The 27,265-nt window shown below is 36.0% G+C and overlaps 1 protein-coding gene across 3 annotated transcripts in view; it reads left to right on the forward strand.

The window, feature by feature from the left end:
• The first annotated feature begins 652 nt into the window (after nucleotides 1–652).
• Nucleotides 653–27,265, forward strand: part of PolQ (DNA polymerase theta) — a 138,973-nt gene continuing 112,360 nt past the window's right edge. Inside the window, exon 1 of one of the 3 annotated variants that reach the window (XM_068347389.1) lies at nucleotides 653–2,027. The gene's annotated coding sequence lies outside the window, so the exon portion shown is untranslated. Of the gene's footprint in view, nucleotides 2,028–22,401; nucleotides 22,521–27,265 lie in introns of those variants that run through there. The other 2 variants (XM_068347390.1, XM_068347388.1) reach the window with 2 other exon arrangements.

The following is a 27,265-nucleotide window of genomic DNA, read 5'->3' on the forward strand; positions in this document are numbered from 1 at the left end:
ATATGAATATTTTTACTTATCATGTAGGCCTACTGTATTCACATTTGCACCTTTTATTATTCATTTAAATATGTTTTTAAATTGAAAACATTTCGACTCGTGCCATTAGGTACAATACCGCTTTTGGAAAAGACAAATAGGTAAAATGTAATATTGGTAGGCCTATATTCATAAAAGACTACCATTTTGACGTTTAACATTAACTTTTATTAAATATAGATCAGACAATTATCACCTTCATACGACCGAGTCTAACTTTTCTCTGTAATACAGATTCGACCATAGTTGATACTTTAAACACGAAGCTACAATAATTAACGAAGTACATTATATGACGTCACAATAGTTGTCACGTGATTTTCTTGTCCTAAAGTTCTAGCCAATAAATTATTTTCAAAATTTTTAATGATATCGCGAATGTTTGACAGATTTGCAAATTCTAATAGCCTACTAATCTTCATTCACTTTCACGCGTTTTTTTATCTTTTTTTTTTTATGGTCGTTCTATAACTGACCTTAAATAGATAATAATAGTAATAATAGCTCTGATCCTTGGTTTTTAAGAAGTGGCAATTCATTTCCCACTATCCTCGCCCTTTTCAGCTTTAAGGGAGATTGTGTTTAGAATCTAGTTGAATATTCAAAGTGGTCTGTAGAGAACGATGTTTACTGTAGGGCAGGTTACAGCAAGACCTATCGTAGTTGTTCCTATTGAAAGCTCTGATTTCCGTCAAGTTAATTCTAGGGACGGTTTCCGGTATTGGATATCGATGTAATCATGTGTATGGTTTCCCTGGACAAGAATATGTCTTCGAAGTGTCGTGGTAGGCCTATTGTGAGACCGTGTTCTATAATTAATGCCTTACTGTGCAGCCCACCTACCACCTAAGATGGTAGGCCTACTGTCTTTAACCTACCACCATTCCGGAGACAAGAAAGAGACTAATTATTACCAAAAATTAGGTGGACCGTGTAGGAGGCTTTGCATGGTGAAAATGATGGTGCCGTGAGAAGTCAATAAAGCAGTTTACTAATTTTGGCTTTGATAGAATATGTTACTTATAAAAAAAAAAACGTTTATTTAACAATGACACCGCTGTCTGTGCCATAAGCGCCAATAAGATTTTGAGAGGTGTCTGAAATGTGGGCGTGACCGATTGATACTCTTAAAATGCGTGGCCTATAGTTCGTATGGAAGCTAACATAGCTTTCATTCATTATTTTTGTTTTAATTTGTTGTATCTTAGTTATAATAAATTACCTAATAAATATACCAATGAATACTGTATTATGATACGAATAAGAAAAGTTGGCTAGCCGCCGAAGTAAACTCAAAACATAGCAAGGGCAGCCAACAGGACCGATTAATCACACGCCTTAGTATCTCTATTATTGTGGTATTCCATTCATTTATTGAGATTTTTTACTAGTTTTAAAATATTACTATTATTTTACAACTATTTGGTGAATAAAAAATCAGCAATATCGAAAAAAAATATTAAATCGTCGTGGAATAGGTTGGTATCGTCAGTTGTCACCCTTTTATTTTGACGTCTTTAAATCGAACCTTGTGTTGTGCTCCGATTTTATTGTGATTTTACCTTCAATTCCATTTATATTATTTCAACTATACATTCAAGTGATAGTGAAAATGCTGATATTCTTCGTGTATAAACCTCGAGTGTATCTTTTCCATTCAAAGGTAGATTTTACGATGACAAAGTTAATGGAGTCACGTTAGCAAAGAAATTTGAACACCGGTGAACTTCCTTTAGTTTCTAAATTTCTTTTGACAGTATTGATGATGAACCAAGACACAAATACTTGAGGATTTTAATGATTCGGTAACATGATATCCCCCTCTCCCTCCTACCTTCCCGATTTAGGGGCTAAGACATTTGTCAAAAAAATTCTCGTCCGGAGATAAGTTTCAGGCAATCAACAGAAGACATTCCTGCTTGTTGACGACCCAAACTTAATTGCATTTACCTAACAACTATTCAATGTTCCTCTCTGTGCTGCTGAACGTAAGTATTATAACAAAAGTTATTGTAGTATATTGTCTTATTTTCTCTCAAAACAACAATGACTATAGGCCTATTCATCCTGGCGTTCTATTGTGACATTACTTGTGTTGCAAGCAAGTGTATTTGGTTGCAAAATTTCAGTAAGATTTTCCCATCTGTAACAATTAGTAACGAAGACAAATTTATTACAATTGCAAATTTATTTTTGGTTATAAAAAAGCGTGTTTCCATTATGTATGGAATATCAAAAGCAATGTTTACGTCATTATTCCTAATCTTTATTACGTTTCTTTTATTCTCGGTGCTATTTATAAGGAGATTTTGGTTAAACACATTCCCTGTATTGCAAGCAACTTTTAATAGGCAGTTTTGTACATTAGTACCATGCAGGCCATCTTTGCGTACACTCTCCACTTAAGAAAATAATTACTTTTTTTTTTTTTTTGTGAACTGCGATTTTTCACCTTTTGAATATTGCCAAACTTTAAATTTACCATTTTTTAAAAAGTGGTGATTGTAGGTTCCGTGGAATTGCTAGTCTGGTGTGTTTATTTTAAGTTTGTTTTGATTTTATCTCGTATTTAGTATTCCTAGTTTCTCATTCTCAAATGTCAACTTCCTTACTCCCCCAAAAAGGGGTAAGACCGGAAAGGAGTTAGGATTTTAGGAGAGCCGCAGGAGAGGATTCTAATATAAGGTAACGCAATGTCTTTGAATATAAATGTCCTTGAAACCTCCGACCTGTGACAATCTACTACAATTTTCGATATTTTCATGACTTGAAGCAGGGATCTGGCTGCATTTATAGGTAGGGCAATGCATATAAAAGAAGAATTTAAGAAGTCCAAACTGACCACAATAGGTTGCCAAAACTGATGATAGCAAGGTGTTATCCTATCTAATTTCAAGGTAGAATGGAATAAAAGTAAAGATTGAGAATCTCATTAGGATATTAATTTATTTAAGATACAGGTGATGTAAATGTAATGAAAATAATAAGAATAAGCTTAGAAGCTTTGCACCTATCTATAAAGAGGTAGAGTGCCCGCAAACTTATTTTGCGGAGTGAGCAATAAGGAACCAGGAACCAGGAACAGGCCACCTAATCCTGCATAAATTCACAATTCATTCCTCCTTTCAAAAGATACAGCCTACGACAGGCACTCTGAATCTCTAATCACGTACTAGGAATTCTGGGCAGATAAATTAAAACAGAAAATGGTAACTATCCCTTTTATTGTAGCTTTCCCATGGCCAGTAAATGTGTGACTGGCATAGCTATGTTTTCGTTAAATATTCAAAGGCTAATGTGCTGCATAATATGAGGACTGTTTTTGTTTGCTTACTTTCAGATCCTTTCTTCTTATTTACAATTCTTATCTCTTCTTTTCTCGGATCTTACTCGTAGAAGAATTTGCGGTTAACATATGCTTAGGCCTACTCCTTAGAACTGGTTAAGGAAATATTGTTAATAGCATTGTATTACTTTTCCTCTCATAGAACAGCCTATAAGATAAAAAAGGTCTCTTTAATAGGCCATTTATACTCTCAGTTGATCTCATGCTTAGCGTATCACTTCAGTCTGTCTATATCTGTAGATGTGTCTACCCATGCCCGTGAGCAGCGAATTAACAGGCAATGGAAACGGAAATATTGAAAATTCAATTGTTTATTTAGCCTCCATATTAATAGATATGAGCGAAAATTGTTAATGCAGCGTATTATTATTATTATTATTATTATTATTATTATTATTATTATTATTATTATTATTATTTTGCTAAGTTACATCCTGGATGGAGAAGAAACTACTACTTCGCGAGAGAGAGAGAGAGAGAGAGAGAGAGAGAGAGAGAGAGAGAGAGAGAGAGAGAGAGAGAGAGAGAGAGAGAGTTAAGGTGATAATACGTTGAATAACGAGAGAGAGAGAGAGAGAGAGAGAGAGAGAGAGAGAGAGAGAGAGAGAGAGAGAGAGAGAGAGAGAGAGAGAGAGAGAGAGAGAGAGAGAGTTAAGGTGATAATACGTTGAATAACGAGAGAGAGAGAGAGAGAGAGTTAAGGTGATAATACGTTGAATAACGAGAGAGAGAGAGAGAGAGAGAGAGAGAGAGAGAGAGTTTAAGGTGATACTACGTTGAATAACAACGGATATTCATTACGTGTAGGCCTAGTGTAAATGCTACGGGTGCCTAAAAATAATTCCATACCACCATACCGGTAATTTGTCCGATTTGACAGCCTATTTGTATGGAATTATTACCAGTATATTATTATAAAATGCTAAGCTACAACCCTAGTTGGAAAAGCAGGATGCTATAAGCCCTGGGGCCCCAACAGGGAAAACAGCCCAGTGAGGAAAGGAAACAAGGAAAAATAAAATATTTTAAGAATAGTAACATTAAAATAAATATTTCCTTTATAAACTACAAAAACTTTTACAAAATAAAAGGAAGAAAAACTAGATAGAAAAGTGTGCCCAAGTGTGCCCTCAAGCAAGAGAACTCTAACCAAAGACAGTGGAAGACCATGGTACAGAGGCTGTGGCACTAACCAAGAAGAGCTGCTTACCATAGCTAAAGAGTCTCTTCTACCCTTACCAAGAGGAAAGTAGCCACTGAACAGTTACAGTACAGTAGTTAACCCCTTGGGTGAAGAATAATTGTTTGGTAATCTCAGTGTTGTCAGGTGTATGAGGACAGAGGAGAATCTGTAAAGAATAGGCCAGACTATTCAGTGTCTCTGTAGGCAAAGGGAAAGAACCGTAACCAGAGAGAAGGATCCAATGTAGTACTGGCTGGCCAGTCAAAGGACTCCATAACTCTCTAGCGGTAGTATCTCAACGGGCGGCTGGTGCCCTGGCTAACCTACTACCTACATAATATTACGGATACCCAATTTATTGAGCACACAGCATCAATCTGTAGTCATCTGTCATCGCATTCTCGTTTATGTTAATGTCTTCAGTTAGAAAGGTGTAACGGGAAATTTATTCTGTGACAATACAACTCTTTCTAGGTTTATTATGGTTTGTTTACAAATTATTCCAAGGTCATGTAATCTGGGTTACTTTTTATACATTTTACATTGTGAAATTCTGTATAATATATATATATATATATATATATATATATATATATATATATATATATATATATATATAGTAATTAGTAAAGTGGTTTCATCTTGAGTTAAAAATATGGAACAGGTCGTGAAATATTATATTGTTTTTGAGGTAGTTGGTTGGCCAGGGCACCAGCCACCCGTCGAGATACTACTGCCATGGAGTTATTGGGTCCTTTGAGTGGCCAGGTAGTACTAAATTAAATCATTCTCTGGTTACGGCTCATTTTCTTTTTGACTACACATACACTGAATAGTCTGGCATATTCTTTACATATTCCTATCTCTCTGCATACACGGTTAACTACAATATGATTGTTCAGTGGCTACTTTCCTCTTGGCAAGGAGAGAACAGACACTTTAGCTATGGTAAGCAGCTCTTCTAGGTGAAGGACACTCCAAAATCAAACCATTGTTCTCTGGGCTTGGATAGTGCCATAGCCTCTGTACCATGGTTTTTCACTGTCTTGGGGTAAGGTTCTCTTGCTTGAGGGTACACTCGGGCACACTATTCTATCTCATCTCTTTTCCTCTTGTTTTTTTTTCTTTTTAAGTTTTTATAGTTTTTACGTGAAAGATTTGTTGTAATGTTGTTTCGATTCTTAAAATATTTTATTTTAATTGTTAATAACTTCTCTTGTAATTTCCTTATTTCCTTTCCTCGCTGGGCTATTTTCCATGTTGGGACCCATCTAGGGTTGTAGCTTAGCAAGTAATAATAATAATAATAATAATAATAATAATAATAATAAAGGTTACTGATGACTGTGAGATGAAAGTGATAGTGTAATTTCCATCCAAGGTAGAACCAGGGAGGGCCTGGTAATCGCTGCTGATGATTCAGCAGGCAGACATATTCTCCAACACTAACCCCTCACTCCATCTTCTTTCCTACCGTTATGCCTACATTAATGGGTTGGTTGCCTAATGCACCCCCTCCAATGCTTTCTATCAAAGGCATCCTCTTCTATTAAACCTTTCTCCATATCATTCTTCACCTTATCTCGCCATTTTATTCTCTGCCTCGCTCGTGATCTCCCCCCATTACAGATTCCTCTCAAGCCCTCTTCACTCCCTCCCCACCATCCATCCTTAACACGTGCCCACACCATCTCAGTCGTGACGCTCTTATCATCTCGGTAATCTTTACTACGCCTGCCATTTTTCTTATTTCATCATTTTCCAATCTTTCAAACAGTGATATTCCCAAAATCCACCCCCAACATTCTCATCTGTGTTCTCTGAAGCTTTGTTTCATCTTTTCGTTTTATAGCCCACATTCCCGAGCCACACATTAACACTGGTCTTATTACTGTGTCATAGATCTTGATTTTTAGCTTGATTGGCATTTTACCTCCATCCTTACCTCACATAGATTGTGAGGTGGCAGACCCTGCTGGAAACTATCAGAACCGAGTGACTTGAACTCCTGTCCCATGGATTTTGCGTTAGAAATGATTGCACTAGGGTTAATGAGCTAACCATGAAGCTTACGAGATAAGCTTTTAATTATTTATTATCAATGTGAAGCCTTTGGTTTGTGCATATGCTAAAAGCCTGCTGTATTGCCAACACTTTTATGAGAGTAATGTCAAGTTACTAGAAACAACAGTGATAAATTATATGACAATTTATCAGAGACGTTTCTTCTAATCATGTTATAGTTTTCCATAAAACAAATTCACCTTAACATTTAGTATTGATTCCAAAAGAGGATTACAAAGGTGGAAACAAATATTACTTGGGCAGAGTGGGTCTGACCTCTACTTTTGTCTTCCCACAGTAACATACTTTGGAAACACCTCGCTTCCTTCTTAAATTCTGCCCTTTAGCCTCTATACCACTTTTCCCCCTCTTGCCACCTCTGTACCTTCGGGCAACCCAAGCTCCTAATCTAGACGTCTTACCTACTGCTTGTTATTTTATGGTGAACCGTGGCTCGTAAGTCTCGAAATTACTTCAATCTTCTACCGTATATCTTCTCTAGGCTTCCTTCAGGATCGTGTCCTATTTGTTTCGTGCTATCATTGACGCATGTGCTACTAATGGCTTTAGTTCTCGTCATAATGTTACTTAATAGACCATGGGACAAAAGCTATCATAAATGGCCTTAACTGTCCTTGTCAGGGTGTTTTATCTATTCTCTCCTTGACATAAAATCAAATCCATTGCAATACTTCTGATCAATGACCAAGTACCTTTCCTTCATGACATAGCTTAACATTTTTGTGGATGCTATTTTATCTATGGTTATGCAGAGCTCAAGAAGTTAGACCCTCTCCATCTCAGATAGGCTCGTAACACCAGAAAAGCTACAATCTTCCTTTTTTATAGTTACTCCATGGAAAACAATTTGTCTTGCATGGCTCAGTAACGTGATCTTTCCCCTAATTCTAATATTTGAACCTCTCTTCCCGCTTTTGCTGATCCTGACACTTTTAACCTCATTTTCTATAATAGAGTCCTACCAGGCTAGACTCCATTTGATTCCTTTCCCAATTCTTTATTGTTTTAAGCCAGGCTAAACTGAATAGATGTCTTGGGTAACTTTCTCCTATGCCTTTGCAGCATGAGAAATGTTCCACAAGTCAGAAAAAAGCAAATGACTCCACTGATGAACAAAGGAAAGTTCAATCTGGTGAGGGTTTTTTTACGATTCCAAGTACTCAAGCTTGTGCATCTTTAGAGAACATGTTCAGCACATCAATATTCTATTGCCCTGCCTTAAACATGTATTTACTTTAGCATTTTGAGATTTATCATGTTATACATTTTCTCTTTTTCGTGGGTAACAAAATGCTGGAAGTGCCATTGTAGACAGGTTATTGTTTTAGAAGATTTAGGAGTCAATGTCTCTTGTAATCCTAGGGTAAAAGTATTGTAAGGTTCCAAGTAATTCTGAAGTAAAATGTCTTACAAGGTCCTCATGAATACGAAAAGGTGTTTGAAGAAGAAAAGTCAACACAAATATAATCTTATATGAGCTAGATATATTTTTTTCTGAATAAATATTTATATTCATCTAATTGATCATAGGTCTTTGTGTGGAAGGTAATCTGTATTTCTGGGTATCTTAGGTTTAGATTTTATAGAATTGCATCTTATTAAGAACCCTAAAGTTTAACTACACAGAATGCTATAACATTTTGTTATCTTTGTGTAGTATTTTGTAATTTATCAAATAGCATATCACTTTAGTTGAGAGTAAGGAGTCATGTTAGGGTAATCATTTCTGCGAATATGGAAAAGTAATAGATGATAGTACAACAAAATAATCTCATAATTCCATCTGAGGAATAAGTTATTATAAAGAGAGAACCAACAATATCATCGTAAGCAAAGGAACTGAAACAACTGATTCAACATGTGTTTTTTATTTGTGTTCTAAATAAAAAGCTTGAAACAAGATAAAATTAGTATAGTTTATTGAATGCAGTATTTTATACAGTTGGTATTATCTTCAATACAATACATCCATGGCATAACAGACTTCCTTTATAACAATACTGCTAGTATGCATTTCCAAAAGCTTTATTGATTGGGCACTTTTGGTGGCACTGAACATCAAGTGAATTACTGAATATCAAAGACAACAGAAATAATCAGATGAAACACTTTTCACAAAAGAAATGTGTAATATAATCCCATGATATAATAAATTATAACCAAACAAAATATTCTCTGTACAACATAGTATTGCTACTAACTCTTCAGAAAGTAGCACTCAGAGGATATGAATATTGATGAGTTGGTGAGTTGAACGTCACATGAGCTACTCCAGATCCCTGGCTCTGAGAGTTGAACTGAGATGAAGAGTCAAAGAAACTCCTTCCTCTATTGGCTGAGAATGACTGGCTTGGAACGGGAACAGGAGAATGGGACACTACAGAGCTTGTGGTATGGAAGGCGGGAGTGGAAGTCACTGGTATGAAGGCAGTCTGGGCATTATTAGAGGAAAAGGAACCAGTGTGACCATTATTAGAGGAAAAGGAGGAACGACCATCACCACGCACTTGATGGATTACTGGTGAGGGTGTAAAGAAAGCAGTCTGGACTTGTGGGGACTGTTGAACAAAATCCCCTGATGTAGTTGAATGAATGTTATGGACGACTGGCAGAGGAGTTACAGAATTGGTGACTGTGTGTCGAGAGGTTCCCCTGTTGAAGTTACTCTGGTGGGACGAGGACGACGATGAAGCATGGCTTGAGCTTCCACCATTCAGAGACTTTCCAGTCGACAAGAAATCCAAATTGGAGGAGGAAGAGGAGAAAGGACCGAAGGATGATCCGGCTGACGTGAAGGACCTACCACTGTGGCCCCCACCATTAGCGAATCCAGGATGACCAGCATCACCGAAGGGAGCCATCACGTCCCTGACTTCCATGTTGGCAACGAAGCCTGTGTCTTTGCTGGCTGTGTAGGAGACCACTTGCATCTTACCATCTGGTCTAAGGTAGGAGTACTGACCCTCCACTATCCCGTCTCTGAGAGTCTCACTTCGGGAACTGTCCAGATAAGTAGGTTCATTCTTGAGGTCCCAGGACACCGAATACGAAGGATTGGGATCAATGATCTCCAATGACTCACCAGTTGGCGCTGCTGTGGCGACGCCGGCTAGGAGTAACAACTGTTGGTAGACATGATCTCAGAATTATTTCAACGTGATACTTTTTTTCATCGGGTTAAAATCGATTGTATTGAAAATGACAATCTATGAATTAAGGAGATAAAGAAATATCTTGACTAAAAACACAATTATTCTGTAGACTAAAACTAAAAACAGATGAAATTATAAGTTCAAAGGCTATCCTGAAAAGTCATTCTATCTGTCATTATGATGTTTATCCCATATGGGTCCGTTTTACCATTTCTTTAACAAAGAGACTTTTGTCGTATATAAAGGAGTTAATGGATTCATTCTGTTTTCTAATTAGCAATTATGAATTTATAATAAGTCACGTCAAAGGATTCAGTTTGAGAATGCAATCGAAACTTTCATGAAATAATAACCGTCTTCAATTCTTCTGATGAAATGGAATGTAAAATGTAATTTATCTGATAAAGATGAATCTTTTAAGACAAGTAAAGAATCAATTTGTAAAAGTTATTTATCGATAAGTTGAACGTGAAATCTTGAATTGAAATGGAACAACGAACCAAAATGTGTTAAAAAAAAAGGGCAGTTGCTTCTAAATACGTTTGACAATTAATGAAAATAAGACAGGCGTTTAACTAACGTATGGTGTAACCTTAAAATTTCTTAAATTTCGTTGATAACTTCTGATATATATCTATTTTTTCCAAGAACACTTTGCTAATTATGTCTCCTGATACAAACACATTCGCTTTACGACAAGAAATCTTTTACAGACCGCTAAGAAAGTCTTAAGACTTTGGCGTTTCCTTTCATTTATATTCGCCTAAACAGTGCTCGACGCCAGAAAATAATACATCAATCAATACACCAATCCTTAATAATACACTTGATAAATTCTTCACTGAATAAAAACGATTGTCACTGATCTCTTTAAGATGTTGAGTCCGAAAGTGAATCAACAAAAGAAGGCTTCCGATTGGCTCTTCACCTGAACGATCATGGCTGAGAAGTGGATGAGAAGTAGATGGGGATAAGCTTGGATCTAGCCCTTATATACTCTCTCTCTCTCTCTCTCTCTCTCTCTCTCTCTCTCTCTCTCTCTCTCTCTCTCTCTCTCTCTCTCTCTCTCTCTCTCCTTGGTCATCGTAACCCCATTTCATTATCATAACATGTTAACCAAATATCTCGTGATATGATTTTTCTTTCTTTTCGTTGATTTTCTTCATATCTTTCCTGACTTCTCTTAATGGTATTTTTCACTAGCTCCTGATGGAATGGTCTCCCAAGCCCCATCGTCATGCCATATGGCTCAAATTCCTTATTTCACACTAACAAAATTCGCCCAGACCTGAGATTATAGCTAGATAATCTAAGTCGATTATAGTAAACTTTATTATCTTCCTAAATTAGACCATGGGCGTCATCTAGGTGTAGGATGGTGGGGATATATCCCCCGCTTTTAAATAAGAAAGGGACCCTCCCTGTTTTTTTTTCTGTTTTTTTTCTTTTACAAAACTGCTTCAACCCTCTAAGTTGTACCTACAAAGGATTTTTCCACCATCCATCACTATCCTCATTCTCTGCCTCTTCTCGTCCAAGTATGTTATCGTTTGTAAAATTTCAATTTCATACATTAAAAAAGATCATTTTAATCAGTTTTTCCCCCTTCTATGCTTTCTCTTGCTTCTACACTAGTATTATCACAAGTAGTTTATTCTCATTCTTATCATTTACTTATTGAATGCCTCTTTTGCTACCATCCGTAACCATGAATATAAAATGGCAGATTGGAGTAAAAGGTGTTTATTATTGTTAATTATTACAAGAGACCATTATTTTAGATTCATTAGAGTCCTATAAATCATACGATGCACCGTAGGATGCTAAGTTTTATCCTTATTATACTGTAAAACTTTGTAATTTAATTCAACTCCACAGAGTTAAGTACCCTTTATGTGATTGACTAATATTGATAAATCAATCATCCTTTTTCTTTAATATCATCCATACATACATATCTACATGTCATTGAAATATATCAAATCATGTTCATTTCTTCTTCTTCTTCAAAAAAGAAGCTTATGCGAAAGAATATTAACAGTATACGTTTCAAAATTTCTTCCCTCCCCCATTTTTAACGTCCAGATAACGCATCTTTTTTTTTCTTTTTTCTTTTTTTTTTTTTTTTTTTTTGGATATCTCGGTATAAAGGAGTTTTTGGGATTGCCGTTAAGTTATTATCCGCCTCTGGTATTGGTCATTTTAGCCCCATTATAATTTAAACTAACTAATTATGGTTGTGGTAGCCTATTGGAAACGTGATCTGCTGGACTGGGGTTCGAGACCCGCTTAAATTCGATAGTTTTATGCAGTGTCTGCAACCTCGCCATCCTTGAGAGCTGAGGATGAGGGCTTTTGGGAAGTATATAGATCTACCTACTGAGTTATCAGCACCCATTTCCTGGCCCTCCCTGGTCCGAGCTTTGGGGGAGAGTGCTTGGGTGCTGATCATATATATATATATATATATATATATATATATATATATATATATATATATATATATATATATATATATTGTCATTCTCAAGGGCATTGCCATTGTCACTTGCGTCTACGATTCATGAGTGACCTTTAAACCTAATTTTATTTTTATATCCGTGTGTATTTATCATTTTGTATATCCTTCAAGTCCAATAGATTTTGAAATAGCGCATAGTCTCGACTGTAGAAAACGTTGATATATATATATATATATATATATATATATATATATATATATATATATATATATATATATATATATATATATATATATATCATCATCATCAACATCATCAGCAGTTACTAGTCCACTGCAGAACAAAGGCCTAAGACATGTCCTTCCGCTGGCATCTGCGTATGGGTTTTCTATGCCAGTCTACACCCGCAAACTTTCTTAGTTCGTCAATCCATTGTCTTCTCTTCCTTCCCCTGCTTCTGTTACTATATCTTAGGACCCATTCTGTTGTTCTTGATGTCCATCTATTGTCTGTCATTCTCATTATAGTTCCTGCACATGTCCATTTCTTTTTCTTACGTATTGTTAGAATATCCTCTACTTTAGTTTGCTCTCGTATCCATGTTGCTCCTTTGTTGTCTATTAGTGTTAATCCCATCATTATTCATTCCATAGCTCTCTGAGTTGTAACTAGCTTATGTTCTAAGGCTTTAGTAAGGCTCCAAGTTTTATATACATACTGTAGGTTAGTATTGGTAGGACCATTTGATTAAATACTTTTCTTATTAGAGAGAGTGGCATTTAATTTTCATAATCTCATATATATATATATATATATATATATATATATATATATATATATATATATATATATATACATATATATACATATATATATATATATATATATAATATATACATATATATACATATATATATATATAATATATACATATATATATATGTATATATATATATATATATATATATATATATATATATATATATATATATACACAGTATATAAACACACTAATTTGTGAAGTTTGTCCCGTTTATTTTTATCTGAAGTTTCGTAATAAAAAGAAACATTTCCCATAGCTATCTTTATACGTCAAGAAATCCAAGCTGTTTACATTTTTCAAAAGATTACGTTTTTTACTGGAGAGAGAGAGAGAGAGAGAGAGAGAGAGAGAGAGAGAGAGAGAGAGAGAGAGAGAGAGAGAGAGAGAGAGAGAGAGAGAGTCCTATTTTCCCCTATTGGAAATGCGTTGCGCTTTCTTAGAAAGGGACTTATTAACAACAAGGTCTTCTGATAGAAGTAACACACGTTTGTCTTTGGGAAAGTATCGCAATTTTCTTATTACCGATACGGCACCAATGTTGCAATAATGTCTACTTACAGAGCATCATAATATTATCATACATTACCAATAGAGGGTGCCTTCGTCCGCTGCCTCGCGAGTAGCTTACATTCTCCTCCGGTTGAATTTATTATCTGGTAAACAATGCCATTTCCAGAGACAAGTTATAGATTTTTGTTTGTTTTATTGATACATTTGTCAGTTCATTTATATTTTATTCTCTGAACAGATACCACTGAACACGGTCCAAATACCAGCTAAAATTGTGTAGACAGATTCCTTGATCATCGTACATACTCAGTTGAATTCTTTTGATATAGCTCATACAAGTTTGTTTTTCATTCAATCCCATTATTCTGTGACTCCTCCTGACATACTGCTCCATCTTAATTGTTATTTTGTGCCCCGTAAGATGTGTTTTATACAGTAAGATGGTAGACATATAGGCCTATGTGGGATTTGAATAGTTTAGTGTTTCAGGATGTATATAGACATGGTCTCTTGACCTGGGCACCAGCCGCCCGTTGAGATACTACCGCTAGAGAGTTATGGGGTCCTTTGACTGGCCAGACAGTACTACATAGGACCCTTCTCTCTGGTTACGGTTCTTTCCCTTTGCCTACACAGACACCGAATACTCTGGCCTATCCTTTACAGATTCTCCTCTGTCCTCATACACCTGACAACACTGTGATTACTAGACAATTCTTCTTTACACAAGGGGTTAACTACTGCACTGTAATTGTTCAGTGGCTACTTTCCACTTGGTAAGGGTAGAAGAGACTCTTTAGCTATGGTAAGCAGCTCTTCTAGGAGAAGGACACTCCAAAATCAAACCATTGTTCTCTATTCTTTGGTAGTGCCATAGCCTCTGTACCATGGTCTTACACTGCCTTGGGTTAGAGTTCTCTTGCTTGAGGGTACACTCGGGCACACTTTTCTATCTAGTTCCTCTTCCTCTTGTTCTCTTAAAGTTTTTATAGTTTAAATAGGAAATATTTATTTGAATATTGTTACTATTCCTAAAATATTTTATTTTTCATTATTTCCTTATTTCCTTTCCTCACTGGGCTATTTTCCCTGTTGGGGCCCCTGGGGTTATAGCATCCTGCTTTTCCAACTAGGGTTGTAGCTTAGCATTTAATTATAATAATAATACACTTTGGTACAACGTTCGTGACTAGAACGGCCATGTCTGATTTAAAGACTGTAAACTCTTAAAAAATACATAAAAAATACACAATTGTTTCTTGCTTATTTTGAAAGGTTTAGCTTCAGTGTGAAAAGTGCAGAGCGTGCTAGAAGGGATATTCACTATAGAGTTTTATTCCTTTGTATAAAAGAAGTACAGCGATTCCTACAAAATATAAAAGAATCTTGAATTAGTTGTTGACTCTGACCAGAAAGTTAGTTACTTTAACGGTTGATGGCTGATTCCAATAACAGGCATTTGATATGAGAAGAGACCAGATCAAGGGTTACTTGAAAGAAAAACTCGTAGACTACAAAATCCAATCTTTACAATAAATAAATTGCAAATTCACATTAATATTCACGAAAGCACCAACGGGGAGGGAATAATTTATCCATGGACTTGAAGACCGAGTGAAAAGTACTGCACAAATATTGGCAGTTGATGACATAATGAAAACGACATTATGTTAATGGTTCCTTAAACGAATACTGTACATCAAAAGTGAATGGCAACAAGAAAGAGAAGGGTAAAGACTTTCGAGTCCATGCTGGGGGCGAAGACAGCGTTATCGGAGACCTTCAGATATAAGAAACAACACTATTATATCACTGTAACACTTGAAACATTAAATGGAGGTTGTTGGCACTTCCAGAGGAACAGTTGCCAATAACATTCTAAAACAAATTAACCGCAACTTGAACAGAGAAAGCAGAAATGTAGGACTGAAAATTAATATGAGTAAAACTAATATAATGTTCAATGAAAATGCATGGAGACAACAAATGAATGTTATGGACGAAACTTTAGACATTATTAATGAATATGCGTACGCAGGACGGACAGGAAGTGTTTCCCCAGGACATGAAACCGAAATTAAAAGAAAAATAAGCATGGGATTGAGAGGTTTTAGTAAACAAAATGAAATTATGAAATGTAAAAAGCCACTTTCTCTAAAAAGAAAAGCATTTAATCAGATGATCCTACCAGTATTAACCTGTGCATCAGAAACTTGGAGCCTTATTCAAGCCTTAGAACATAAAGTGGTTACAACTCGGAGAGCAATGGAAAGAATAATGATGGGAATAACACTAAGAGACAGAAAAAGAGCAACGTGGATACGAGAGCAACGCAAAGTAAAAGACATTCTAACAACATGTAAGAAAAAGAAATGGGCTTGGACAAGACACATGATAAGGATGACAGATAATAAATGGACGTTAAAAATAACAGGTTGGGTCCCTAGAGATTGCAAAAGAAGCAGGGGAAGGAGGAAACGATGATGGAGTGACGAACTAAGAAAATTTGTGAGTATACTGTAGATTGGCATAGGAAGAGCACGTCTGAGACCTTTTTCCTGCAGTGGAGTAGTTACGGCTGATGATGACAGTAATGAACTGCAACTTATTGCTAGGCAAAACCATCTTACGAAAAAGGAATCATATCAAAAATTGCTTTCTACCTAATTACGGTCATTGTTAAGCTACGAGACAAAGCTCATTATGCACTGCAGTAAGTGGCGAGTATATTTTAAGCATGCTTGGCCAACATATCCTTTCATAACCTTGTGGAAAGTCTCTTCTCTCCTGGTCTACATTCCTCTTCAGGTCAGCTAATGTTTGCTTTATCTGGCTATATAACATTTTCCCCTGTGAGTTTCCCCTCATGGGAGATGAAACCAAGTATCACTTTTCCCAGTTTCCAGTGAGTGTATACAGGAGGTAAAGCTAGTATCCCCGTGCATGTATAGTCTATGTTATTAGAAATGAAACCATAAGAGAGATTACTCGAGTGCTATTGAGATCATGATGAGGGGTAGATGGAGATGGTTGGGGCATGCTCTTCGCACTCCCCAAGAGAGATTAGTTCACCAAACGTTCAGCTGGGCTCCACAAGGCACTAGAAGAGTTGGAAGACCCAGGCCTACTTGGATGAGGACTATTGACGCAAAAGGCCTCGGTTAAATTTCGCCAGCCGTCTCTATCTTGAGCAAAATTTTAATTCAATTCTTCATATATATATATATATATATATATATATATATATATATATATATATATATGTGTGTGTATGTATATATAAAATACAGTATACAATAACAAAAAATACAGCCGTTTCTAGTCCACCGCAGGACAAAGTACTCAGACATGGCAATTCATGTCTGGGGTTTGGCCAGGTTTCATCGCCATGCTGGCCAGTGCGGAGTTGTGACGGTGCGAGACTTTAGTCTGATCTCTCACAGCAAACCAACCTAGTATGGATATCCCTGACAAGTACAGCTTTGCTGATCATGGCGATACATAAACCCTTTCACCCTGTTAAGAAGGTATCCTCACTCAGAAAGGGACAGAGATATCAAAAGTTTCTCTCGAATAGTTATTCGCCTTTGATTTTTCACTAATATACTGCCGTCTCATCAATCATTCTGTTAACCATAAAATTTTGAAATCTGATTTAATTGGGATTATTCAATAATGGAGATTTTCACCTGAACTAATTTTATCTGAAAATTTCACATCTTATACTCTCGCTTCTTAAATGGAAAATGTACAGTATTTTGTGCATCTAATCACCAATTTACGATTGGAATTTCAATAAATCGTTATTTTATTGTAATTTAGCAACATTGCAAGCCTGAAAAATGTCAAAAAATTAACAAAACACCAAGGTATCCCTATATTTTCTTTTCGGAAGAAATCCTTTTTTCTCTTGAAATTATGTCAAATTGTCTTTATGCATTGCTAAGGGCCAAACAACATACAAAATTGCAATAGATTTCAATTTTCTTGCAATACAGCGATTTTGCAAGCAAAACCATTATTTTGGATAATTTTTATTTTGTCTTAATAAGATCTGCTCTGTTCACAATCACTCCTTCTGACACTACACTACTTTGCTCTGTGGCTAATTTCCTCTTTCTTTAATCCCTTAAATTCTGAAATTTTTATCCGGAGGCCAGTGGGAAGGGCAAACAAGTCCCCTTTTCTTGCCCAGGCTCGAAAGAAATGGGGAAAAAAGTAAAAGGGAAGGATCGTGAAGGGATATATGTACAGTTGGACACAGTAATTCCTGGCACACCTCACTCTGAGGAAGTGCACCTAGCCACACCATTACTGAACGGCGAGTTCCATTGTATTAGCTCCGCCTACCTCTGTCATCTCTCCCTACACTGTCATTTAGTTACTCGTTGCGAAGTAAGGGTGTGGCCGGGTGCAGTTTAGAGCGAGTTGTACCAGGGACTCGTGTGTCCTATATGTACCTCTTTAAAATAGAAAACTTAAAAGAATATAAAAGATCCTTCAGTCCAGTCACCATTCCACAAACTTCGTTGTGTTCCATTCTGCCATTCCACATCCAAGCTATAGTCAGTTCTTTTTAGCGAGGCAGATTTGCACCGGCACACAGGGGTGCCCTTTTAGCTCGGAAAAGTTTCCTGCTCGCTGATTGGTTAGAGAAGATAATTCTAACTAATCGGAGAGCAGGAAACTTTTACGAGCTAAAAGGGCACCCTTGCGAGTGGGTGCAATTACGCTGCATTAAAAAAATGAGTATAGTCACTCGTAGCCCAAGCCCAAGCCGAAATCCATATCAATGTTATATCTTCTTATATTAACCATGGAAGTCAGGAACTGAAGTGTAGGCCTAAATATAAAATTTAAACCTTCCTCCATTTCTCTGTTTGAATTTCGGAACGCTTACATCATTATCTAGCTTAACTGAATGACGAGGAAGAACTTTAGAAGAAAATGTGTAATTCTTAAATACAAATGTTTTTACACTTCAAAGATGACTTCATAGACACTAGGATAATTCAGATAAAATATAGTCATTATCGACACCTTTAAATCTTCACTGTTCTAAGAAAAAGTAAGGTTTAACTTGCCACTTTCTCAAGAGAAATTTACATAAGCAAAATATCATGAACCTACTATTGTTGTGGATATTATCATGACGATTAAAATTAAATGATTAATCTTTATACTCCTTTGGAGAAAGAACACTTAACCAAATATCTATTTGATTTAACTAAAGAATACAATGTGTTAGAATAAGTTTAACGCCTTCTAAAATAATCTACCCAAAGGCTTTGAAAAATAAAAAAAGTTGAAATTTGAGATTAAAGTTATTGTAATACTCTTACTGGAAATTCAAATAGTGAAGATATCTCAAGATAGAATCATTACGAAAAAGGAAAAGTATATGAAGAACAGCAACGACATAAAAGGAAAGAAAGCATGAATACATAACAAGAGATTTTGGGCATTAGTTGTGATAATCAAAATCAAGCAGAGAAAGAGAGAGGGGGAGACAGTATATAAGACCTAGACCCAAGTTGCAAAGCATATCACATCTCCGTCCACTTCTCAGCCATGATCGTTCAGGTGAAGAGCAATAAGTCTTCTTTTTTTGTTTGTTGTGTGAATCGTCATCTTTATAGAACCAGTGACATAATAATAATTCAAAGAATACGAATTATCAAGTGTGGAGTTGTGAATCGCTTAGTTGATTGATTAGTCTATGTAACTAGGGTCATGCTTTGTTTATAGCTGTTAAAGAGAAACCCTTAAATTGTACAAACTCTTGAAGAAATATTTCCAATCCATTCGAGATAACTAACTTTATAGCAATCAAAGTAGGGTATGCGTCAAGTGAAATATAGGTCTAACGCTAATTCTGAAGATAGGCTTACTTAGTATTATTTTATTTTTCATCTCGTAAAGTGCCTAGATAAAGAAATGCGAACATATTCTATCAGCATATGTGTCAGGTAAAGACAGTGCCAACAAAAACAGGAAATAAAAAAAGTTGCGTGTAACTCACATTAGTGGTTGTTGAGTATCAGTAAGATTCTAAGTTATAATTGCTATGGATATTGAAAAAAGATAATTTGTTTTTTTTATATATTCCAAAAGTTTGAGGTATTTCGTCGATTCGATGAAATATTTTGCATAGATTTATTCTTCTATTGTGAGTACACCACCATACCCAGTCGTTATCATTTGATTGAAATTTATGTGCTTTGTCATAAAGTGGCCTTTTAATACCTCTGTAATTTATTTCATGGATAAAGCTTTTATTTACACAAAATTCTTCAATGTTGCAAAGAAACTTCAGAATGAATGAAAGTAAAACGAAAATTAGTTCTAATGGTTTCTGTCAAGTTTGAATGAACTTATTAGCTAATAAAAAAACATTTAATTTGCTACAGCATTAGTTTCATAATTTTAGGCAGAAAATGAGTGCTGAAACCTGTTTTCATAAAGTTAGATCAAGTTTCTCCCGTTTTCCACTATTATTAGTGATGTATTTACTAACAAAACAATTGGAACATGAAGATCTAACACAAGCTGGAAAAAAAAATTCCGAATAATTATGAGATCATGTCTACCAACAGGTGTTACTCCTAGCCGGTGTAGCCGCAGCAGCGCCCACTGGTGAGTCATTGGAGTTCATTGATCCCAATCCTTTGTATTCGGTGTCCTGGGACCTTAAGGACGGACCTACTTATCTGGATAACTCCCGAAGAGAGACTCTCAGAGACGGGATAGTGGAGGGTCAGTACTCCTACCTCAGACCAGATGGTAAGATGCAAGTGGTCTCCTACACAGCCAGCAAAGACACAGGTTTCGTTGCCAACATGGAAGTCAGAGACGTCATGGCTCCTTTTGGTGAAGCCGGTCATCCTGGATTTACAAATGGTGGGGGCCACAGTGGCAGGTCCTTCACGTCAGCCGGATCATCCTTCAGTCCTTTCTCCTCTTCCTCCTCCAGTTTGGATTTCTTGTCGACTGGAAAGTCTCTGAACGGTGGAAGCTCAAGTCATGCTTCATCGTCGTCCTCGTCGCACCAGAGTAACTTCAACAGGGGAACCTCTCGACACACAGTCACCAATTCTGTAACTCCTCTGCCAGTCGTCCATAACATTCATTCAACTACATCAGGGGATTTTGTTCAACAGTCCCCACAAGTCCAGACTGCTTTCTTTACACCCTCACCAGTAATCCATCAAGTGCGTGGTGATGGTCGTTCAACCTTTTCCTCTAATAATGGTCACACTGGTTCCTTTTCCTCTAATAATGCCCAGACCGGCTTCATACCAGTGACTTCCACTCCCGCCTTCCATACCACAAGCTCTGTAGCGTCCCATTCTCCTGTTCCCGTTCCAAGCCAGTCATTCTCAGCCAATAGAGGAAGGAGTATCTTTGACTCTTCGTCTCAGTTCAACTCTCAGAGCCAGGGATCTGGAGTAGCTCATGTGACGTTCAACTCGCCAACTCATCAGTATTCATATCCTCTGAGTGCTACTCTCTGAAGAGTTAGAAATGATGAAATGTTGTACAGACAATACTCTGCGATACTGTTATGTACTATGATTATAATATACGATGTTTTCCTGAATTGTCTGGTTATTGTTATCCCTCTTATATAAATTTTGTTTGGGAATACATAATAATAACATTGTTACTCGTCCTCTATATCAGTGAATCACACATTATGGAACAGAAGACAATGTCTGTTCAAACATATTGGGTTTATTGTATTTTATTTAGGGCTAAGAACCTGGACAGAAGTAATCTTTAACTTTTTTATGCTGACTCACTTCTAAAATACATGTATAAACAACTATATAAGGTTAACGATTTCTTTGTAGGGATGCCCTGACGAAAGCCATTCCTTAATGGCTGAAACAGCTGTCGGCAAATATTGAACAAATGGAGCATCTCGGTAACAAATGCTGCCTTTACCTTCAAAACCATTTTACAGTCAAGAAAAGACAAAAAAACTAAAAACTAGAAATTTTTTATTCTATAATATTTCATGCTACAAGTGCTTTAGTATTATATATATATATATATATATATATATATATATATATATATATATATATATATATATATATATATATATATATGTGTGTGTGTGTGTGTGTGTGTGTGTGTGTGTGTGTGTGTGTGTGTGTGTTTATAAAGAGGAATGAGCTTTGTGGCGCCATTATGTTTGAGACATGAAAACCTGCATGTTGCCTCCTAAAGAATAGCAAGATAATAATTGGATGTCTAATTTAATAACTTTAACGAAATAGATAGAGATTCATGATAATAGGTTCAGATAATTTTCTTAAATTCTAATACTATATATATATATATATATATATATATATATATATATATATTTATATATATTATATATATATATATATATATATATATATATATATATATATATATATATATATATATTATATATAGGCTATATACAATTTATATATATATATATATATATATATATATATATATATATATATATATATATATATATATATATATATATAAATATAAATATATATATATATATATATATATATATATATATATATATATATATATATATATATATATATTAAGTAGAAAATGTATAATTTTTCAAGATTTTCCATATATAATTTTTGTGTAAGTAAATAACTGATTTTGTTTATGTTTTATATGAATGCAAGACAAATAAAAATAGCAATTTTGTAAGTTTAATTATATTGTTGAAAATGAAACTATCATTATGCAGTACTGAGTCTAGACATGCGTTGTACTTTCAAAATTGAAGTGCCGTTTCAAAGGCAATGGTTTCCCAGTATGAAAGATGAACCGCGTAAATTTTGGTTTATTGGTGAAATAAGTGTTTTCTTATTTAATATTCCCGTCTTTAATATTTACCGTATGACAAGTAAGTAGTATAAGTATATTATTAGAATATAACAGTATATTTAACCCGTGTTTCTTTTAGTTGAAGTAGATTTTCATAGACTTACGGTTAGTTAAATCAGGCTGAGCTAGACCTCTAACCTGTGGGTAAAGTTATCTATGTTGGTTAATGTCAAATGTTATTTTTTGTTGTTGAATTCTTTAATCAAATAAGTTTTCGAACGCTTAGCTGTGAAATTAGTTACTCCATTTTAATGCCGAGAATATTACGAAGGTGTGATGAGTTAAAAGAAGCCTTTCTGACCATACAGTAGGCTACCAGTAGATTACCATATTTGAAGTCTGTACTATAGCAAATTATGCTGGTTAAAGTAAAACTCGAGATGCTTTTTTGGTAATTTTGTATTGTATTACATGGTGTGATTTCGCACAGGAAATATATGATTTCCTATAGCAAATAACGTGATTTAACCGATTTTGATGATCATTTCAATCGCAAACAAACAGATCAACCAATTCGGTTGACTATAAGTTGACGAATTGGTTGATGTTATTACGGATGAAATGAATGTGAAAACCAGTTAAATCACGTTATCTACTATAGGAAATCATATATTTCCTGTGCGAAAATCACACAATGAAATACAATACAAATGTACCATATAAATATTAACACTGTTGACATATATATTGAGTTAAAATATTTAAACAACAGATGTAGAGGACGATAACATTAGCAACGTTACCAATGGTTGACAGAACTAGCAACGTTGACGAATGGTACACAGTGTTACCAACGACACGATGTCATTACTAGAGATAGAAATGCTAAATATTTCCATACGTAAACTAAATAATTTTTCCATATAACTATTACACAATAAATAAAGAGTACCAAAAGGCCACAGAACCTAACAAACCCACCTAACCTTGCCTAGAAGTACCCCGGTCACAAAACACATATAAGAATTGGGGAATGACTTACCTTGATACACAGTACTACCAACGGTGACGAATGGTACACAGAACTACCAACGACACGATGTCATTACTAGTGGTAGAAATGCTAAATATTTTCATAGGTATATTGAATAATTTTTCCATATAACTTTTACACAATATATAAAAAGTACAGAAATGCCACAGAACCTAACAAACCCACCTAACCTTGCCTAGAAGTACCCCGGTCACAAAACACGAATAATGACTATTGAGGAATGACTTACTTTTATGAAGAAAACGACGAAACTTGTTGGACACGGAAGGAAGAGGCTGACGGATTAACTTCTATGACTGGGATGAGGATGGATGGGGGTCATCGGGGTCTTGTGGGTAGGGGGGGTCGATTGTCTGTTTTTGTAAAGGAGGGTAGAGGCGACTGGCAGTAATGAAAAAGTGGTGGAGTAACGTATGTTGTGGATAGTAGTGGGTAAAAAAGAACCTGGAAAAATATTGATTGAAATATTCAGTCTTGATTCCAGGTCTCTGAACCCACTCCTTCACTTCTCTCCAGAGACGTTCTATATTTTGAGTATGGATGGTTGGGTCAACGAAATGCTCCGAATGATTAATAGACTTATGAACGTAACCAATTTCCGATAGTGAGTTGTATGCAGACCACTTATCACTGATAATAATACTACCAGGTTTAATATACTTCTGGATGAGGGGAATTAGAGTAGCAGAATCTCGTTTAGTAGAAATGGGGGGAACTAAAGGGATAATGAAAAATTTCTTGGACACACGCTCAATACCCCCAAAGACCCATATGGCACTTAACGGTCTACCACGGTTGTATTTAGCTTTACAAAAATGAGTTTCGTCTATTTCAACAGTAACTCCATCACCACCATTCACCTCTTGATTATCGAAGAAGTATTCAGTAACCTCCGAACAGAAACTTCTCCAATCCACACTAGTTTTCGAAGATATGTCGATACCATCCATGAGGGTGTCATGGTCCGAATGTTTATGCAAAAAGTGGTTGGCACATAATATTATCTTCCATGGGGGTAGACGACTTTTGTCCATAAAAGTACCTTTATAGGCAGTAACGGTATAACCACAACGACGTTTCTGCTTATTTTTACGAATGATGGATTCAGGAGAGCAATAAAACACGTGAATGTCTTCCCTATAAGATAAAAGAGACCGGCACCTGGGGCAGTTTAAACGTTGTGAGATTTAAGAAAATGCTCAACATTACCTGAAGTATCAAAAAAATCACCATGGAATTGAGCCACTGCTTTTAGGTACGGAATACTGCAGCCGCTACAAGTTTCTATAACTTGCTCCATCGCAAAATACGAAAAAAGAAACAGCACTTGTAATGCAGAACGTCTCACCAGGACAAAGGTTACAACGGGAAAGGCGTTGGAACAAAGGGTATGAAAAGACCGCTCAAAGGGATAAAGGAAGGGGGGGGGGGTAGGGAGATATCTGCATAGGCCTAGGGTGGTGATTGGTTAAGGGAAAAACAAAGAACACTAGCGGGTAAACATGAATGAACTAAATACGGAAACTAGACCAGAGAAAGGATTTATGGGACACAGGAGAGAAAAGGAAATAACCAACAAAAATAAATAAAAACAATATAGGAAGGTAAAATGGAATGAACGGTAAATAATATTGAATGGGAATATAAAATGAGATGATCATACCGAGAATTAACTGGATAAAAAAACTAGTCCAGAGTAAGTATTTATGTGCAACCGGGAAGAGAAAAAGAAATAACCAAACAAATAAACCCAATATAGGAAGGTAAAATGGAATGTATGATAAATAATATTGAATGGGAATATAAAATGAGAAAATAACATGGTAATAAAAAGAGTAATTTGGGAGAGGAAACTCCTGCGCAGGGGGGTGATATATGCGCAGGTCGGAAACTGGTGCGAACGAACGTACGTACTCATGGGGAAGGAAATAACCAAACAAATAAACCCAATATAGGAAGGTAGAATGTAATGTATGATAAATAATATTGAATGGGAATATAAAATAAGAAAATAATACGGTAATAAAAAGAGTAATTTGGGAGAGAAACTCCTGCGAAGGGGGGTTATATATGCGCAGGTTGGAAACTGGTGCGAACGAACGTACGTACAAATGGGTGCTAATGTTAGCATGGAATGCTAACATTTGATCTACATCAGGTATGGAATGCTAACATTTAATCTACATCAGGCGTTGGCAGCACTGGTTACTGTATTACTACAAGAAATAACCTTTGAAACGGCTCCTCCCAAATATATCCAGTTATACTGATTTGTATTTTCCTACGGTTATAATAAATACAAGAAGGAAATGTATAGAGAAGAAAAGGACTGATTTACGGTTATATATCGGTTCCCCAGTATGTTTTCCCCACCCAAAACCCCGAGTTCCCACTGGGGGTCCCCCATTATCAGAGGATAGAGATGTATATATATTTCTTGAAACTATTCATTTGCGACGGGAACTAGTGTTATTTTCGAATGCAGCGTAATTTTTCCTATAAGAAAAAGTAGTTGGAATCCTAGGTTACATTGCCATGTAATACACTACAATGAAACTGCTTTTTTTATAGTTGTTATTTGATGCTACAGTACCGTAGAAGCTCTTAATAGTATATATATTTGTTGACAGTGTTGGTGGAAATTTTGGTACATGTGTAGATCATCCAGTTACCTTGTCTGCTGCTCGCACAGAAAACGAGAATCCTTCCTACTGTCGTCACTCATATTTTACTGTATCTATTAGTATGTTGGTTAATGGACTAAAATTAATTATTCCTGTACTGATCTTTCCTCCGCTGTGGCTCACTACGCTCGCAATTAAGCATTATTTTATTTTTCCTCATCTGGAAAGCAATACATGTTGAGTAGCGCGACGTGCGTAAGCCGAATGGGCGATTAATTTGGCGGACCAAAAATCGGTGACCCAACGTTATACACACTACCCAAAGTATTATATGGAGGAACCAAATGTCCTCAATTATATAAAAAGTCCTTGACTGGCGTTCTGTCGGATTGGGGTTCAAATCCCATGCAAGCTTAATAGTTTCTTGTAATGTCTGTAACATCACCGTCCATTTGAGCTGAGGATGGGGGCCGACTGGGGGAACCTATAGGTCTACCTGCTGAGTCATCAGCCGCCATTGCCTGGCCCTCCCTGATCCTACCTTGGGTGGAGAGGGGGCTTAGTTGCTGATCACATGTATATATGGTCAGTCTCTAGGGCAGTGTCACTGTCCCATGCCTCTGCCATTCATAAGTGGCCTTTAAACCTTTAAATGTAACCAGCCCTTAATATGAACTCCTGCGGAAAACTTATAAACTGAGTTACGTAGTAGGTTGGGACATGCGTAAATTTTTCTATTACTTGTCAAATCAATTTTCTTTATGGGTAAAATGTTGTTTATCTTTATCTGAAATACAATATCATGAAGTTAGTTTTATGTTTTACGAATATTTTGACTTGGTGTTACCTTGCCAGGAGAGGCAGATTGTAAAACAAACACAGGGTCGAGACTTAGTCTGCGGTCTAAGGGAGAGTTTTAGGACGGGTCGCCCGGTAGGTAAGTAGGTAAGGATACGGTTCTTAGGTTAGGTTAGGTTGAGATATCCTTAGTAAGGTGGTGTTCTTGTGTTTGTTTCCCTTTTAAAATGTGAGGTTTTTCAGTCATAGCTTTTGGAATTTTAAAACTTCAAAAATTTGAGAAATTTGGGTTATCCCTCAATTATTTACATCAGAACAGTTCAAGGTACCTATAAATACCACAGGAAT

Source organism: Palaemon carinicauda, chromosome 23 (genome assembly GCF_036898095.1).
Source record: "Palaemon carinicauda isolate YSFRI2023 chromosome 23, ASM3689809v2, whole genome shotgun sequence".
NCBI classification, from domain to species: domain Eukaryota; kingdom Metazoa; phylum Arthropoda; class Malacostraca; order Decapoda; family Palaemonidae; genus Palaemon; species Palaemon carinicauda.